Genomic DNA, 18064 nt, shown 5'->3' on the forward strand with positions numbered 1-18064 from the left:
CTTCTATGGGAGAAGCATCTCAATCCCTGCCATTGGAGCAAACAACTTTGAGCTTAAGCCTCAATTAGTTTCTCTAATGCAACAGAATTGCAAGTTTCATGGACTTCCATTAGAAGATCCTCATCAATTCTTAGCTGAATTCTCGCAAATATGTGACACTGTCAAGACTAATGGGGTTGATCCCGAGGTCTATAGACTTATGCTTTTTCCCCTTGTTGTAAGAGACAGAGCTAGAACATGGTTGGATTCACAACCTAAAGAAAGCCTGAACTCTTGGGAAAAGCTAGTCAATTCCTTCTTGGCAAAGTTCTTTCCACCTCAAAAATTGAGTAAGCTTAGAGTGAAAGTCCAAACCTTCAGACAGAAGGAAGGTGAATCCCTCTATGAAGCTTGGGAAAGATACAAGCAATTGATCAGAAGGTGTCCTTTTGACATGCTTTCAGAATGGAGCATCATAGGTATCTTCTATGATGGTCTATCTGAACTGTCCAAGATGTCATTGGACAGCTCTGCTGGAGGATCTCTTCATCTGAAGAAGACGCCTGCAGAAGCTCAAGAACTCATTGAAATGGTTGCAAATAACCAATTTATGTACACCTCTGAAAGGAATCCTGTGAATAATGGGACAAGTTAGAAGAAAGGAGTTCTTGAGATTGATACTCTGAATGCCATATTGGCTCAGAACAAAATATTGACTTAGCAAGTCAATATGATTTCTCAGAGTCTGTCTGGAATGCAAGCAGCAACAGTCAGTACCAAAGAAGCTTCATCTGAAGAAGAAGCTTATGATCCTGAGAACCCAGCAATGGAAGAGGTGAATTACATGGAAGAATCCTATGGAAACACCTATAATCCTTCATGGAGAAATCATCCAAACCTCTCATGGAAGGATCAACAGAGGCCTCAACAAGGCTTCAACAACAATAATGGTGGAAGAAATAGGTTTAGCAATGGCAAGCCTTTTCCATCATCTTCTCAGCAACAGACAGAGAATTCTAAGCAGAGCCACTCTGACTTAGCAACTGTAGTCTCTGATCTAATTAAAACCACTCAAAGTTTCATGACTGAAACAAGGTCCTCCATTAGAAATTTGGAGGCACAAGTGGGTCAGCTGAGCAAGAAAGTTACTGAACTCCCTCCTAGTGCTCTTCCAAGCAATACAGAAGAGAATCCAAAAGGAGAGTGCAAGGCCATCAACATAACCCATACGGTCGAACCTGGAGAGGAGGAAGAGGCAGTGATCTCCACTGAGGAAGACCTCAATGGATGTCCACTGGCCTCTAAGGAGTTCCCTAATGAGGAATCATGGGAATCTGAGGCTCACACTGAGACCATAGAGATTCCACTGAATTTACTTTTGCCATTCATAAGCTCTGATGAGTATTCTTCCTCTGAAGAGGATGAAGATGTTATTAAAGAACAAGTTTCTAAGTACCTTAGAGTAATCATGAAGCTAAATGCCAAGCTATTTGGTAATGAGACTTCAGAGGATGAACCCCCCTTGCTCCCCAAAGAAATGGATGACCTGACTCGGCAGAAATTACCTCTGAAGAGACAGGATCCTGGAAAGTTCTCAATACCTTGTACCATAGGCACCATGACCCTTGAGAAGGCTCTGTGTGACCTAGGGTCAAGCATAAACCTCATGCCTCTCTTTGTAATGGAGAAGCTAGGAATCCTTGAGGTACAAGCTGCAAGAATCTCACTGGAGATGGCAGACAATTCAAGAAAACAGGCTTATGGACTTGTAGAGGATGTCTTGGTAAAGGTTGAAGGCCACTACATCCCTGCTGATTTCATAATTCTAGATACTGGGAAGTGTATGGATGAATCCATCATCCTTGGCAACCCTTCCTAGCCATAGCAAGAGTTGTGATTGATGTTGACAGAGGAGAATTGGTACTTCAAGTGAATGAGAACTCCCTTGTGTTTAAAGCTCAAGGATCTCCCTCTGTAACCATGGAGAGGAAGCATGAAAAGCTTCTCTCAATGCAAAGTCAAACAAAATCCCCATATTAAAACTCTAAGTTTGGTGTTGGGAGGCCACAACCAAACTCTAAGTTTGGTGTTGAGAGGCTATCATCATGCTCTGAGTATCTGTGAGGCTCCATGAGAGCCCATTGTCAAGCTACTGACATTAAAGAAGCGCTTATTGGGAGGCAATCCAATTTTACTTATCTATATTAAATTTCTATTTTCCATTGTTATTTTATATTTTTTGTAGGTTGATGATCATGTGAAGTCACAAAAACAATTGAAAAAGTAAAAACAAACTGAAAAACAGAACGAAAAATAGCACACCCTGGAGGAGAAGCCTATTGGCATTTAAACGCTAGTAAGGGCAGCAGAATGGGCGTTAAACGCGCAGTCTGGCACCATTCTGGGCGTTTAAGGCCAGAAATGGGCACCAGACTGGTATTTAACGCCAGAAAAGGGCAAGAAGCTGGTGTTAAACGCTAGAAATGGGCAGCAGCCTGGCGTTTAACGCCAGGATAGGCAGCAAAGGGCGTTTTGCAAGCCTAATGGGTGCAGGGATGAGAAATCCTTGACACCTCAGGATCTATGGACCCCACAGGATCTCCACCAACCTCAACTCACTCTCTCTCTTCTTCATACCATTTCATAAAACTCTTCCCCAAATACCCTTCACCAATCACCTCAATACCTCTTCCCCAAAAACCCCTCACCTATCAAATCCTACCTCTTCTCCATAAACCCTTCACCAATCCACATCCATCCATCATAAACCCCACCTACCTCACCATTCAAATTCAAACCACTTTCCCTACCAAACCCACCCATAAATGGCTGAACCTAAGCCCCCCTCCACTCCTATATAAACCCATCTTCACTCCTTCATTTTCACACATCTTAAACACTACTTCACCCCCTTGGCCGAAACACTACCCCCCTCCATCTCCTCTATTTCTTCTTTCTCTACTCTCTTCTTTCTTTTTTTGCTCGAGGATGAGCAAACCTTCTAAGTTTGGTGTGGTAAAAGCTAAAGCTTTTTGTTTTTTCCATAACCATTTATGGCACCTAAGGCCGGAGAAACCTCTAGAAAGAGGAAAGGGAAGGCAAAAGCTTCCACCTCTGAGTCATGGGAGATGGAGAGATTCATCTCAAGGGTGCATCAAGACCACTTCTATGAAGTTGTGGCCAAGAAGAGAGTGATCCCCGAGGTCCCTTTCAAGCTCAAAAGGGGTGAATATTCAGAGATCCGACATGAGATCCAAAGAAGAGGTTGGGAATTTCTCACCAACCCCATTCAACAATTCGGAATCTTAATGGTTCAAGAGTTCTATGCCAATGCATGGATCACCAAGAACCATGATCAAAGTGTGAACCCGGACCCAAAGAATTAGCTTACAATGGTTCGGGAGAAATACTTAGATTTCAGTCCAGAAAATGTAAAGTTGGCATTCAACTTGCCAATGATGCAAGGAGATGCACACCCCTACACTAGAAGGGTCAACTTTGATCAAAGGTTGGACCAAGTCCTCATAGACATTTGTGAAGAGGGCGCTCAATGGAAAAGAGATTCAAGAGGGAAGCCGGTTCAACTAAGAAGGCATGACCTCAAGCCCGTGGCTAGGGGATGGTTGGAGTTCGTCCAACATTCAATCATTCCCACTAGCAACCGGTCTGAAGTTACTATAGACCGGGCTATCATGATCCATAGCATCATAATTGGAGAGGAAGTAGAAGTTCATGAGGTTATATTCCTAGAACTCTACAAGGTGGCAGACAAGTCCTCTACTTTGTCAAGGTTAGCCTTCCCTCATCTCATTTGTCACCTCTGTAATTCAGCTGGAATTGACATAGAGGAAGACATCCTCATTAATGAGGACAAGCCCATCACTAAGAAAAGGATGGAGCAAACAAGAGATCCCACTCATGGACAAGAGCATGAGGAAATTCCTCATCATGAAACTCCTGAGATGCCTCAAGGGATAAATTTTCCTCCACAAAATTATTGGGAGCAAATTAACATCTCCCTAGGAGAATTAAGTTCCAATATGGGACAACTAAGGGTGGAGCACCAAGAGCATTCTATCCTCCTCCATGAAATTAGAGAAGATCAAAGAGTCATGAGGGAGGAGCAACAAAAGCAAAGAAGAGAGATTGAGGAGCTCAAGCACTCCATAAGATCTTCAAGAGGAAGAACAAGCCGCTATCACTAAGGTGGACCCGTTCTTTAATTTCCTTGTTCTTTATTTTTCTGTTTTTCGAAAATTATGCTTTAGGTTTATCTATGTTTGTGTCTTTATTACATGATCATTAGTGTCTTAGTGTCTATGTCTTAAAGTTATGAATGTCCTATGAATCCATCACCTTTCTTAAATGAAAAATGTTTTAATTGCAAAAGAACAAGAAGTACATAAATTTTGAATTTTAAAATAGTTTAATTATTTTGATGTGGTGGCAATACTCTTTGTTTTCTGAATGAATGTTTGAACAGTGCATATTTTTGAATTTGTTGTTCATGAAATGTTAAAATTGTTGGCTCTTGAAAGAATGAGGAAAAAGGAGAAATGCTAGTTGATGATCTGAAAAATCATAAAAATGATTCTTGAAGCAAGAAAAAGCAGTGAAAAGCTTGCAGAAAAAAATATATGCAAAAAAAAGAGAAAAAAAAAGAGAGAAAGAAAAAGCAAGCAAAAAAAGCTAATAGCCCTTTAAACCAAAAGGCAAGGGTAAAATAAAAAGGATCCAAGGCTTTGAGCATCAGTGGATAGGAGGGCCCACAGGAATAAAATCCTGGCCTAAGCGGCTAAACCAAGCTGTCCCTAACCATGCGCTTGTGGCCTGAAGGTGTCAAGTAAAAACTTGAGACTGAGCGGTTAAAGTCGTGGTCCAAAGCAAAAAGAGTGTGCTTAAGAGCTCTGGACACCTCTAATTGGGGACTCTAGCAAAGCTGAGTCACAATCTGAAAAGTTTTACCCAGTTATGTGTCTGTGGCATTTATGTATCCGGTGGTAATACTAGAAAACAAAATGCTTAGGGTCACGGTCAAGACTCATAAAGTAGCTGTGTTCAAGAATCAACATACTGAACTAGGAGAATCAATAACACTATCTGAATTCTGAGTTCCTATAGATGCCAATCATTCTGAACTTCAAAGGATAAAGGGAGATGCCAAAACTGTTCAGAAGCAAAAAGCTAATAGCCCCGCTCATCTAATTAAGACTGATCTTCATAGATGCTTTTGGAAATCATTGTATATTCTATTCTTTTTATCCTATTTGATTTTCAGTTGCTTGGAGACAAGCAACAATTTAAGTTTGGTGTTGTGATGAACAGATAATTTGTACACTTTTTGGCATTGTTTTTAGTATGTTTTAGTTAGTTTTTATTATATTTTTATTAGTTTTTAAGTAAAAATCACATTTCTGGACTTTACTATGAGTTTGTGTGTTTTTTTATGATTTCAGGTATTTTCTAGCTGAAATTGAGGGACCTGAGCAAAAATCTGATTCAGAGGCTGAAAAAGGACTACAGATGCTGTTGGATTCTGACCTCCCTGTACTCGAAGTGGATTTTCTGGAGCTACAAAAGCCCAATTGGCGTGCTCTCAATTGCGTTGGAAAGTAGACATCCTGGGCTTTCCAGAAATATATAATAGTCCATACTTTGCCCAAGATTTGCCTAATATATAATATTCCCAAACCGGCATTCCAAGTCAGCATAGAAATTCTGGCGTCAAAATGCCAGAACTGGCATAAAAGCTGGAGTTAAACGCCCAAAATGGTAGAAAAGCTGGCGTTTAACTCCAAGAAAAGCCTCTACATGTGAAAGCTTCAATGCTCAGCCCAAGCACACACCAAGTGGGTCCGAAAGAAGATTTCTGCATTAATTACCTATTTCTATAACCCTAGGCTACTAGTTTTCTACAAATAGAACCTTTTACTATTGTATTAAGAAGAATCTTTTGGGACGGTTAGTCCTTAGACCTTTGAGGCTGGCCATTCGGCCATGCTTAGACTACTTTCACTTATGTATTTTCAACGGTGGAGTTTCTACACACCATAGATTAAGGTGTGGAGCTCTACTGTTCTTCATGAATTAATGCAAAGTACTATTGTTTTTCTATTCAACTCAAGCCTATTTCTGTTCTAAGATATCCATTCGTTCTTCAACATGATGAATGTGATGATCCGTGACACTCATCACCATTCTCACCTGTGAACGCGTGCCTAACAACCACTTCTGTTCTACATGCAAACAAGCTTGAATGTGTATCTCTTGGGTTTCTAATCTAAGATTAGAACCTTCGTGGTATAGGCTAGAATTATTGGCGGCCATTCCTGAGATCCGGAAAGTCTAAACCTTGTCTGTGGTATTCCGAGTAGGATCTGGGAAGGGATGACTGTGACGAGCTTCAAACTCGCGAGTGTTGGGCGTAGTGACAGATGCAAAAGGATCAATGGATCCTATTCCAACATGATCGAGAATCGACAGATGATTAGCCGTGCGGTGACAGCGCATTTGGAACATTTTCACTGAGAGGACGGGAAGTAGCCATTGATAGCGGTGATGCCCAACATAAAGCTTGCCATGGAAAGGAGTATGAATGATTGGAAGAAGGCAATAGGAAAGCAGAGGTTTAGAAGGAACAAAGCATCTTCATACGCTTATCTGAAATTCCTACCAATGAATTACATAAGTATCTCTATCTTTATTTTATGTTTTATTCATCTTTTAATTATCAATTCTCCATAACCATTTGAATCTGCCTGACTGAGATTTACAAGATGACCATAGCTTGCTTCAAGCCGACAGTCTCCGTGGGATCGACCCTTACTCACGTAAGGTTTATTACTTGGACGACCCAGTGCACTTGCTGGTTAGTTGTGTGGAGTTGTGATAAAGAATTGAGATTACAATTGTGCGTACCAAGTTGTTGGCGCCATTGATGATCACAATTTCGTGCACCAGACATATAGGATTGAATAAAATATAGATCACAATCATACAGAAGCAAACACACAAGAATAAAATTTTATAGTTAAATAATGTAACCATGTCATTAGGCTCAAGTCTCACAGGTTGTGTGTTCTAGCTTTTAACTATGTTCCAAATACAACTTCTAAACAAGTTTAACACAAAAGTTTTGATTTAAATTAGTGAAAATTTTCAAAAATAGGGTCTTATAAAGAAACTTATTGTTTTCTAACCAAATAGAACATGCATGCAAATAACCTATTACTATGCAGTTTATCCTATCCTAAACAAAATAAAAATTAAATAAATATCCTATTCTATTGGTGTTAAGAAAAGAGAAATTACCTCCGGAAGTCAGGTACTGACCAACCTTCCCACACTTAAAGCTTGGCACCGTCCTCGGTGCCATCAGTCAGGAACAAAGGGGGGCTGGTAGCAGCATTTCCATAATCGGGATCGTCATGGCTCCCTGTACTTGTAAATGAAGTGGAGTCCGGGATGTTTGAGTCTTCTTTAGGTGGTTGGTTACCAATAAGCAGCTCCTTGAGGTATGTGAATCGGCGCTTGTTACGGCGCTCCCTTTGCTTTCCTTTCCAGTCAAGCCGGTCTAGCCTCTCAATTATCTGATGGAGCAGTTGGTTTGTTGAAGGTGCTTGTGATGTGGAGGGAGAAGGAATATCTTCGGCCAGTTTGGCAGGCCGGCTAGTAGTGGCTGCTGGAGGTCTGATATATTTCCCGTTAGGGACTATCTGATCATCTCATGGAATTATGGCCTTGGTGTCTGAGGAATGAAACTCTCGCGCGATCTAGAATTTTCACAATAAATTCGCGTTGTAAGTATAGCTTCTAGACCGACAAGAATTCCTTTCTTACAAAAGTTTTGTTTGTCACTTAAGCAAACCCAATAAAATTGATAACCGAGTATTTAAACCTCGGGTCGTCTTCTCAAGGAATTGCAGGGAAGTATGTTCTTATTATTGGTTGAGTCTTGTAAATTGGGGGTTTTGAAAGTAAGGAACAAGTATGTTAAATGATAAGAAAAATAAAATATTAATAATAAAATAAACTCTTGGCAAGGTATTAGAACTAGAAGTCCTATCCTAGTTATCCTTATCAATTGTGATGAGAATTGGATTTTTCTCCTACTTTGTTAACCTCTAACTATGAAGGTAAGTTAAGTGGAGGAATTAATTTAGATTCCTCAAGTCCTAGTCTTTCCTTGGGAAAGGCTAGAGTTATTGGAACTCGAATTAATTCTTGAAGAATTCTAATTTTCAATCAACAATGAGTTTGATAACTCAAGAGTCTCTAATGACTCAACCAAAGCCAAAAGGGAAAATTCTAAATTAAATTGAAAACATTCATAAATCTGAAACACATCAAATTACGTTTAAACATAAATTCAAATCTAACATGGAAAGGTTTATAAGCTAAATTGAAAAGACAAATATCAATTAAAGTAATAAAATAAAAGTAGAAAAATAAATTAAAGGAACATTGAACCTGTGATGAAGAAGAAATAATCCTAAATCCTAAAACTAAATCCTAAGAGAGAGGAGAGAACCTCTCTCTCTAAAAACTACATCTAAAACTAAAAATTATGAATTATGAGCTGATGATTGTGAATGGATGCATTCTCCCACTTTATAGCCTCTAATCTGTGTTTTCTGGGCCAAGAACTGGGTCAGAAAAAACCCAAAATTTGCTGGTTTCGAATTCAAACACGTTGGTTTTTTTGCCACTGCGATGCGTCCGCGTAGACCACGCATTCGCGTCACTTATCGTCAAGGAAACTATGACAAATTATATATCAAATCGAAACCCCGGACGTTAGCTTTCCAACGCAACTGAGATCGCATCATTTGGATCTCTGTAGCTAAAGTTATAGCTGTTTGAGTGTGAAGAGGTCACGCTGACAGCTTTGCAGTTCCTTCAACTTCTTGTATTCCTTCCATTTTTGCATGCTTCCTTTCCATCCTCTAAGCCATTCCTACCCTATAAACTTTTAAATCACTTAACACACATATCAAGGCATCTAATGGTAATAAGAGAGGATTAATATTAGCAATTTAAAGGCCCAGGAAACATGTTTTCAATCATAGCACAAAATTTGGAAGAAAAACGTAAAACCATGCAAATAGTATGAATAAGTGGGTAAAGAGTTGATAAAAACCACTCAAATGAGCACAAGATACACCATAAAATAGTGGTTTATCAACCTCTCCACACTTAACATTAGCATGTCCTCATGCTAAGCTCAAGAGAAGCTATAAAGGAGTGAAGAGGAATGGTAGAATGTATGAAATGCAACACATCTATATGAATGCAACTACATGCAAAATGTTTCTACCTACTTGGTTAAAAGTAAATCAAATTCTCCAAGAATATACATAAATCAGATTTCACTAATTCAAATCATACAATAAAGGACAAGTAAACTTGTAAGAAGATAGCTCATGAAAGCAGGGAACATAGAATCAAGCATTGAACCCTCACTGGTAGTGTATATCACTCCAGTCTCTCAAGTGTATAGGGTAATTCACTCTACTCTTCTCTAATCATGCTTTCTAAACTTTGTTCTTCATCTAACCAATTAACAAATATTTAATGTACCAATGCAAACATCATGAGGTCTTTTCAAGGTTGTAATGTGGCTAAGGTAAGGGTGAGGGTATATATATATGGCTAAGTGAGCTATAAATTGAATCTTTAATTAACCTAAACTTTCACCTAACATACATATACTCTATATAATTTTAATTCATGCCTAGCTACCCAAAATTCCTACTTTTGCATCACATACTCATGTATCAAATTTTCTTTTTAATTTATCACATGTGCATTGATCTTTCATTATTAAACTTAGCATTGGGGTAATTTTGTCTCCTTATTTATTTACTCATTTATTGAGTTTTTTTTTTGGATTTTTTTTATTCTGAACATGAAAATAGACATAGCTTATCAATGCACATGGATTTTTAATTTTTTTATATAGTTTCACATGAGTAGGTACCCAAATTCCTAATATTTTATCAAAGTAAAAACATAACACATTTCCTTATTCACCCATGTTCCCACAGTTTCCCCACACTTAATTGTTACACAATCCCTATCTTAAGCTAACCAAAGATTCAATTGGGATATTTAATTATTTTTCTGCTTAAGGCTAGTGATGTGGTTATAGAACAGAATAAATGGAGATAAAAGGCTCAAGGTGGCTAACAAAGATGATAAAAAAGGTAGGCTTATTTGGGATAAGTGAGCTAATAACAAGTAATGGCCTCAATCATATGCAAGCATGTAAATACACTAAATATTGGACATATAGACTGAAACAAAGCAAAGATTGCAATCATAGAGAAGAAAACACACAAGAATAAAAATTTATGGTTAAATAATGTAACCATGTAAATAAGCTCAAAATCTCACGGGTTGTGTGTTCTTTGGCTCAAAAACCATGTTCCAAATACAACTTCAAACAAATTTAACACATAGAAAATTTTAATTTTTAAATTAGTGAAATACTATAAAAATTTCTTGAAAAAGAAAATATTACTTCAACCAAGTAGTGACTAAATGCATAAAATCAAACAAACATGCAATCAAATATGCAAATGCAACAATGAACAAACAAAGAAAATAGAGTATTGGTGTTGAAAAGAAGGTAACTAACCCCTGGAAGTCGGTATCGACCTCCCCACACTTAAAGATTGCATCGTCCTCGGTGCATGCTAAGATGTGCAGGTGGACGGGCTGTTCCAACTGGCGCTTTTCTCTGAGAATTTTGCAGATGGACTTGTCTATCTCCCCATGGAAACGTCTTCCGCTTCCCTTCCGGGTGGCCATCCTGAAAGAAAAAGGGAAGAAAGGTATCCCAGTAATAGAGATAAGAAAATGAAGTATGGTTGGGTTAATGCCAAATGATAAGGGTCTCATTTACATGGAAGCTTCAACATGTACGTGAGAAAATAATAGAAGCACATGGCATACTAGTCGTGCAAGATTTGAAACATAGGGTAGGAGTGTGGGTAATGGAAATATTAATACAAGCTCATGTCAATACAAATGGAGTGTAAGTATCATAAAATATTGGCATTGGCAGATAATTAACATCATTCCACAGTGTAAAACAAGTTACTAAGCACCAAAGTAAATTCAAAAAAAGACGCAACAGTTGAATAAGAAAATTTTTAACACCAATGAAAAAAATAATAAATTTAGAAAAGAAAATAAAAATATGCACAAAATTAAAATGCAATGAATGAAAGTATGTAAATAAATAAAATAAAATAAAATAAAAGATAGAGGAGGGGAAGAAGGGAAGAAGAAGTAAGTAAGAAAGGAGAAAGAAAGAAGAAAAGATAGAAGAAATTAGGATTTAGAAAAGAAAAGATAAGATAATTGGCGCTGATCTGGATAAGTTTGTGCGACGCATGTGACACGGACGCGTGGTTCACGCGTTCGCGTGGTACGCGATAAGGTCAGGTGACGCGGACGCGTGGGTCACGCGATCGCGTGGATTGATTTGTGCGATTGGCGTGAGTGCAGCCTCGCGTTTGCGCAACTCTCTGTTTTAAATGCATTTTGCCAAAAATCTGGGTGACGCGTTCGCGTGGGTGACGCGATCGCCTGAGTGGCCATTTTTGAAAAACGACGCGAACGCATGGGGCACGCGTTCGCGTGGTAGGGCTTGTGCTTCTAGCACCGTTCCAGCCACGTTCCAGCCCAACATTCTGCCATACACCCTTTTTTACGTCGATTTTTAGAGCACGCGTTTGCGTGGGTGACGCAGACGCGTGGGAGGCATTTTCCCATATGTCGCGGACGCGTCAGCGACGCTGTCGCGTGGAGCAATTTGTGCCACAGGCACGCCTCCAGCCACGCTTTCGCGTGACTCTCTGTTCACTTTTCTTTTCTTCTAAACGCACTGGTGACGCGGACGCGTCAGTGATGCTGCCGTGTCGCGTGCTTGCTTTTTTTTTTATGCAATTATGCAGTATGCAATATGCAGTGCTAATGTAGATGCTATGAAAACTTCCAGGTTCAATGAAAATAAAATAAAATAAAAATAAACAACACAAAATAAAATTGAAAAAGAACGATCATACCATGGTGGGTTGTCTCCCACCTAGCACTTTTAGTTAAAGTCCTTAAGTTGGACATTTGATGAGCTTCCTGTTATGGTGGCTTATGCATGAATTCATCCAAAAATCTCCACCAGTGTTTGGAATTCCAACAGCCTCTGGGGTCCCAAACTAGGCACGTAAAGCCTTTGAGCAGCTTCAAAAAGATTCTTAGGCTCCCGGGGTGTTGGATGTCAGAACAGATTCCAGGATCCCAAACCTTCCTTTTGCACCCGTCTTCTTGTTGATCATCATGATTCCATCCGGGTGGCAAGCAATCTGAATTCTCACTAAAGCGGCCAACCAACTTCCTAGACCCATTTAGTTGAGCTTTACACCAACCTTTGCATTTAAACTTTGAGTATGCAACCATGTTGAACCTTGTTTGACAACTCCAACCACTAATCATCTTCCTCTTACTCTTAATGCCACAAAGAGCTCTAAGTTGACCATCCGTCTCCAGTAGCCCATATTCAAGTGGAATTAGAAAGCTAGGGGATATGAATTTTACCCACTTGAATGTTGTGAAGGATGATGGCAACTTAGGGGGAAGTATTTCTAACAAATTTGCAGGCTCCACTCCCTTGTGCTGTACTCTGACAACTTCCACCTCTTTGCAAGTTTCTTCAATATTAACCTCTTCTTCTTGGTAGCTTTCTTCCAATTTGATCTCTTCTTCATTGCTCACCAAGAGCATGGGCGGCTGTGCTTCTTCTTCTTTAATCTCCATTTCTTGACCAACCTCTTCCAAGTCTTCAACTATGATATGCCTTGGAGGTTGTACACCCTCCTTAACATCAAATGCAACCGTCCTGGAAGGAGGTTCTATGTCTTGACTTTCCCATGGAGGTTCAGCATCTCCCAAGTCTTCAACCACTTCTTCTTCTTCAATAATTCTGGCTTCCTCCACTTGTTCCAGTACAAATTCATACTCTTTACTGTCAACTGGAGTTTCTAATGTCTCCTTCATGCTACGTTCTTCATTAGATTGTCCACATGAAGCCATGGGGGTTCCTTGAGTGTCCGAACGTCGGGAAGCTAATTGATTTATCGCTTGCTCCAATTGATGAAGGGTTGTATGAAATTGATCCACTGTTTCCTTGAGACGATCCGTTGATTCTTGTTCCGCTTGGTTATCATAAGTAGGACCATAAGGCTCTTGGATTGATGGATATGGATATGGTGCATATGGAGGTGGTGGTTCTTGGGAGTAATTGGGTTAGAATTGGGGTGGTTCTATATATGGTTCATATGGTTCATAAGGTGGATGGTATGGTGGATGAGGGTTAGGGTCATATGGAGGTGAGTGGTGGAAAGGAGCTTGTGAGTATGGTGGTCCAAAGTCATGTTGAGGAGGGGATTCATAGGCATATGGTGGTGGTTGTTGATAATCAAAAGAGTGCTTATCATAGCCATTGCCTTGATATGCATCACAGAATGGTTGTTGATAGTCTATTGGAGGTGGTTGTTGCCATGAGGGTTGATCAAATCCTTGTGGCTCCTCCCATCTTTGATTGTTCCATCCTTGATGCATATTATCATTATAATCTCTTCTTCGTGCAACATAATTGTAACCAGACTCATAGCCAAAGGGGTGAAAACTCATAATAGCAAATAAAAATTAAAAATGAAAATAAAAACAAATTTAAATTAAAAGGTTATTGAAAATTAAATTTTTGAATTTTAAATTTTGAAATTTGAATTTTTGAAATTTGAAAAATTTTTAAATTTGAATTTTGAAAAAGTCAACAATATAAGATAAAAATTTGAAAAAGATTTAAATTTTGAAAAGGTTTGATTTTTTTTTTAAATTTAAAATTTAAAATTTAAAATTTGGATTTTGAATTTTGGAATTTAAATATTAAAATTTGAAATTTGATTTTGAAATAAGATAAGATAAGATTTTGAAAAAGATATGATTTTTGAAAAAGATTTGAATTTTGAAATTTAAAACTAAGATAAGATAAGATGAAAATTTTAAAATCAAAATCTGAATTTTTTTTATGGAAATTTTGAAAATTCAATAAAAATAAAGAGAAAAGATATTTTTGAATTAAATGAGGAAAGAGAAAAACAATAAAATGACACCAAACTTAAAATTTTTAGATCAAAACGAAAAAAACAACTAAGAACAACTTGAAGGTCAAGATGAACACGAAGAACAAATTTTTGAAAAATTTTTAATAACTAAATAAAAACCAATAACCTCTTAATTTATGAAAAAGCAAAAATAAAAACAAAAATAAAAACAAAGAAACGATAAAAAAAAAACAAATATTTACAATAACCAATAATAAGGCACACGTTTGCAATTCCCCGGCAACGGCGCCATTTTGAAGAATGAAACTCTCATGCGATCTAGAATTTTCACAATAAATTCGCGTTGTAAGTATAGCTTCTAGACTGACAAGAATTCCTTTCTTACAAAAGTTTTGTTTGTCACTTAAGCAAACCCAATAAAATTGATAACCGAGTATTTAAACCTCGGGTCGTCTTCTCAAGGAATTGCAGAGAAGTATGTTCTTATTATTGGTTATGAGTCTTGTAAATTGGAGGTTTTGAAAGTAAGGAATAAGAATGTTAAATGATAAGAAAAATAAAATAGTAATAATAAAATAAACTCTTGGCAAGGTATTAGAACGGGAAGTCCTATCCTAGTTATCCTTATCAATTGTGATGAAAATTGGATTTTTCTCCCACTTTGTTAACCTCTAACTATGAAGGTAAGTTAAGTGGAGGAATTAATTTGGATTCCTCAGGTCCTAGTCTTTCCTTGGGAAAGGCTAGAGTTATTGGAACTCGAATTAATTCTTGAAGAATTCCAATTTTCAATCAACAATGAGTTTGATAACTCAAGAGTCTCCAATGACTCAACCAAAGCCAAAAGGGAAAATTCTAAATTATATTAAAAGCATTCATAAATCTGAAACACATCAAATTACGTCTAAACATAAATTCAAATCTAACATGGAAATGTTTATAAGCTAAATTGAAAAGACAAATATCAATTAAAGTAATAAAATAAAAGTAGAAAAATAAATTAAAGGAACATTGAACCTGTGATGAAGAAGAAATAATCCTAAATCCTAAAACTAAATCCTAAGAGAGAGGAGAGAACCTCTCTCTCTAAAAACTACATCTAAAACTAAAAATTATGAATTATGAGCTGATGATTGTGAATGGATGCATTCTCCCACTTTATAGCCTCTAATCTGTGTTTTCTGAGCCGAGAACTGGGTCAGAAACAACCCGGAATTTGCTGGTTTTGAATTCAAACACGCTGGTTTTTTCGCAACTGCAATGCGTCCGTGTAGACCACGCATTCGTGTCACTTATCGTCAAGGCAACTATGGCAAATTATATATCAAATCGAAGCTCCAGACGTCAGCTTTCCAATGCAACTGAGATTGCATCATTTGGACCTCTGTAGCTAAAGTTATAGCCATTTAAGTGCGAAGAGGTCAAGCTGACAGCTTTGCAGTTCCTTCAACTTCTTGTATTCCTTCTATTTTTGCATGCTTCCTTTCCATCCTCTAAGCCATTCCTGCCCTATAAACTCTGAAATCTCTTAACACACATATCAAGGCATCTAATGGTAATAAGAGAGGATTAATATTAGCAATTTAAAGGCCCAGGAAACATGTTTTCAATCATAGCACAAAATTAGGAAGGAAAACGTAAAACCATGCAAATAGTATGAATAAGTGGGTAAAGAGTTAATAAAAACCACTCAAATGAGCACAAGATAAACCATAAAATAGTAGTTTATCAGTGTCCCCAGCTCTGTAGGAGACTCCGGCTGCTGAGACTAGATCTGAAACCAAGGTGGGAAAAGGTAGGTTGCCCGCATTCTGTACGTGACCCATAGCATACCGAATGTGTCTTGGTAAATTGAGGTGCTAGTCTGTAAGGATACACCAGAGTAGAACAGCCATGTCTGCAGTGAAGGAGGACTCGTGAGTGCTCGGAAAGACGTAATGGGACATGATCTATGCCCATACTCGAGCCTCCAAGGTGAGTGCTGAAGCCAATATGCTCTTAGGTCAAGATCGATGGTATCCATAGATCCATCTGCTGCCAGGTTGTGCTATAACTCTGAGAACGGCGTCCCAGTCAAATTGGTATGTCTGGCGTTTGAATGAGGCTTCTTGGAATGCGTCCAATCCTTCTGGAGCAGGGGGAAGATCTAAAGCTCGTTGAATGGCCTCTTCTATTATGGGAACTTGCTTCTGACAGATATAGACAGACTGCATGGTTGGCATGTGAAAATTGGAATAGAATTCAACTACCCATGATAGATTAACCTGCCGTGGCTGTCTCCGTAGGAATCCCCATTGTCTTCGCTTAATGCGGGGCTTAACAAATTCAACAATGTTGGTCGGGAAGACGAGAAGGTATTTGTTGTTATAATTCCTCTCTGCCAGGATGGGAAACATCTGCTCACAGTAGCGGTTAGTGAACCGCACAGTGTCCTTTGCTGGGAAAGCTTTCTCTTTTTCATTGACCTTGATGATCCTCTTGATTCATTTTGTTGAGGGCTTTACAGCTGTTGAAGATGGCTCTGCCACTAGTGTTCTTTTTGTTCCTTTCCTTGCTGGTAGTTTGGGAGTAGCTTTCTCTTTACCCTTTTTGGTGGCCATCCTGAAAAAGGAAAAAGAAAGTAATATGTAAAGCTAAGGGTTTGATCAAGGAAGAGAATGGTATAGGTGATAATCAATGCACAGTAAAGAGGGATGTCGTTAACACATGGTTATGACTACATGTGAAAAGTTCATCAATGGAAACATAGCAAGTGCATGTGATGGCAAGTAGATGCAAGATGTTTATTAGCATGCCGGCAAAGGCATGAGTAGCATAGATCAAGAATTAAATGCCTAATTTGATTATCAAGTCTCCTAAACTAACAATCTATTTGTATTGACAATTATATTTAATTAATAAAATATGAAAATGGGTTTTGTGAAAAACAGGCATTAGAGTAGTAGAATAGAATAATTAAAAATAATGTGCAATGCCATACGAGCTTTTTCACAAACACATAGCATGCATGGTGAATCTGTTATTGAAAGCATTAAATTGAACATGCAAGCAACCCTTTAAGAAATAATATAAATTGTCAAACAATTCCACAATAACTCACAAGCAAAATGTAAAAGAAAATAATCACCCAATTAGATTTCTAACACCAATTAACGGAATATAAAGAAAAGAAAAAGAAAATATAGATAATGAAAGTAAATAGAAAAAGAAGAAAAATATAAATAATAAAGGAAAAGTAAAAAGTAAAGAAAGAAAGAAAAGAAAAGAACCTTGATAATGGATGTGAAAAATAAGGGAGGAGAAAGTAAAAAGTGAGAAAGAATAAAGAAGGAAGAAGGGAGAAGAAAGAAATAAGAAGGGAAAGAAAAGATTGGGATTTGGAAAAGAAAAGATAAGATATTTGGCACTGACTGGATAAGCTGTGCGTCGCATGTGACGTGGACGCGTGGAGCACGCGATCGCGTGGTGTGTGATAAGTTCAGGTGACGCGGACGCATGAGTCACGCGATCACATGACCTGATTTGTGCTATTGGCGCGAGTGCAGCCTCGCGTACGCACAACTCTCTGTTTTATATGCATTTTGCCAAAAATTTGGGTGACGCGCACACGTGAATGACCATATTTTGAAAAACAACGCGGCCGCGTGGGGCACGTGTTCGCGTTGTAGGGCTCTTTACGTCGATTTCGCAGGGTCATGCGTGCGCATGGGCGACCCGCACGCATGGGAGACTGATTTCGCAAATAACATGAACGCGTTCGTGTGGGCGTGTTTATGCCTAAGGCACGCCTCCAGCCGCTCTCTCGCGTGACTCTCTGCTTCTTTTCTTCTTGTTTCGAAGGCATCTATGACGCGGACGCGTCAGCGACGCTTGCGCGTCGTGTGCTTTCTTTTTTTTTTATGCAGTATGCAAATGCAAATGCAGGCTATATGCAGAGGTTATGAGAAGAGTCATTA

General features: G+C 38.5%; 1 non-coding gene across 1 annotated transcript; it reads right to left on the minus strand.

The window, feature by feature from the left end:
• Window positions 1–331: 331 nt before the first annotated feature.
• Window positions 332–439, minus strand: LOC112725158 (small nucleolar RNA R71). Its single transcript, XR_003164282.1, has one exon. It is a non-coding gene; the product is annotated as a small nucleolar RNA R71 (small nucleolar RNA).
• Between the last annotated feature and the right edge of the window lie 17625 nt (window positions 440–18064).

The sequence above is a fragment of the Arachis hypogaea genome, chromosome 11 (assembly GCF_003086295.3).
Source record: "Arachis hypogaea cultivar Tifrunner chromosome 11, arahy.Tifrunner.gnm2.J5K5, whole genome shotgun sequence".
Taxonomy (NCBI): Eukaryota; Viridiplantae; Streptophyta; class Magnoliopsida; order Fabales; family Fabaceae; genus Arachis; species Arachis hypogaea.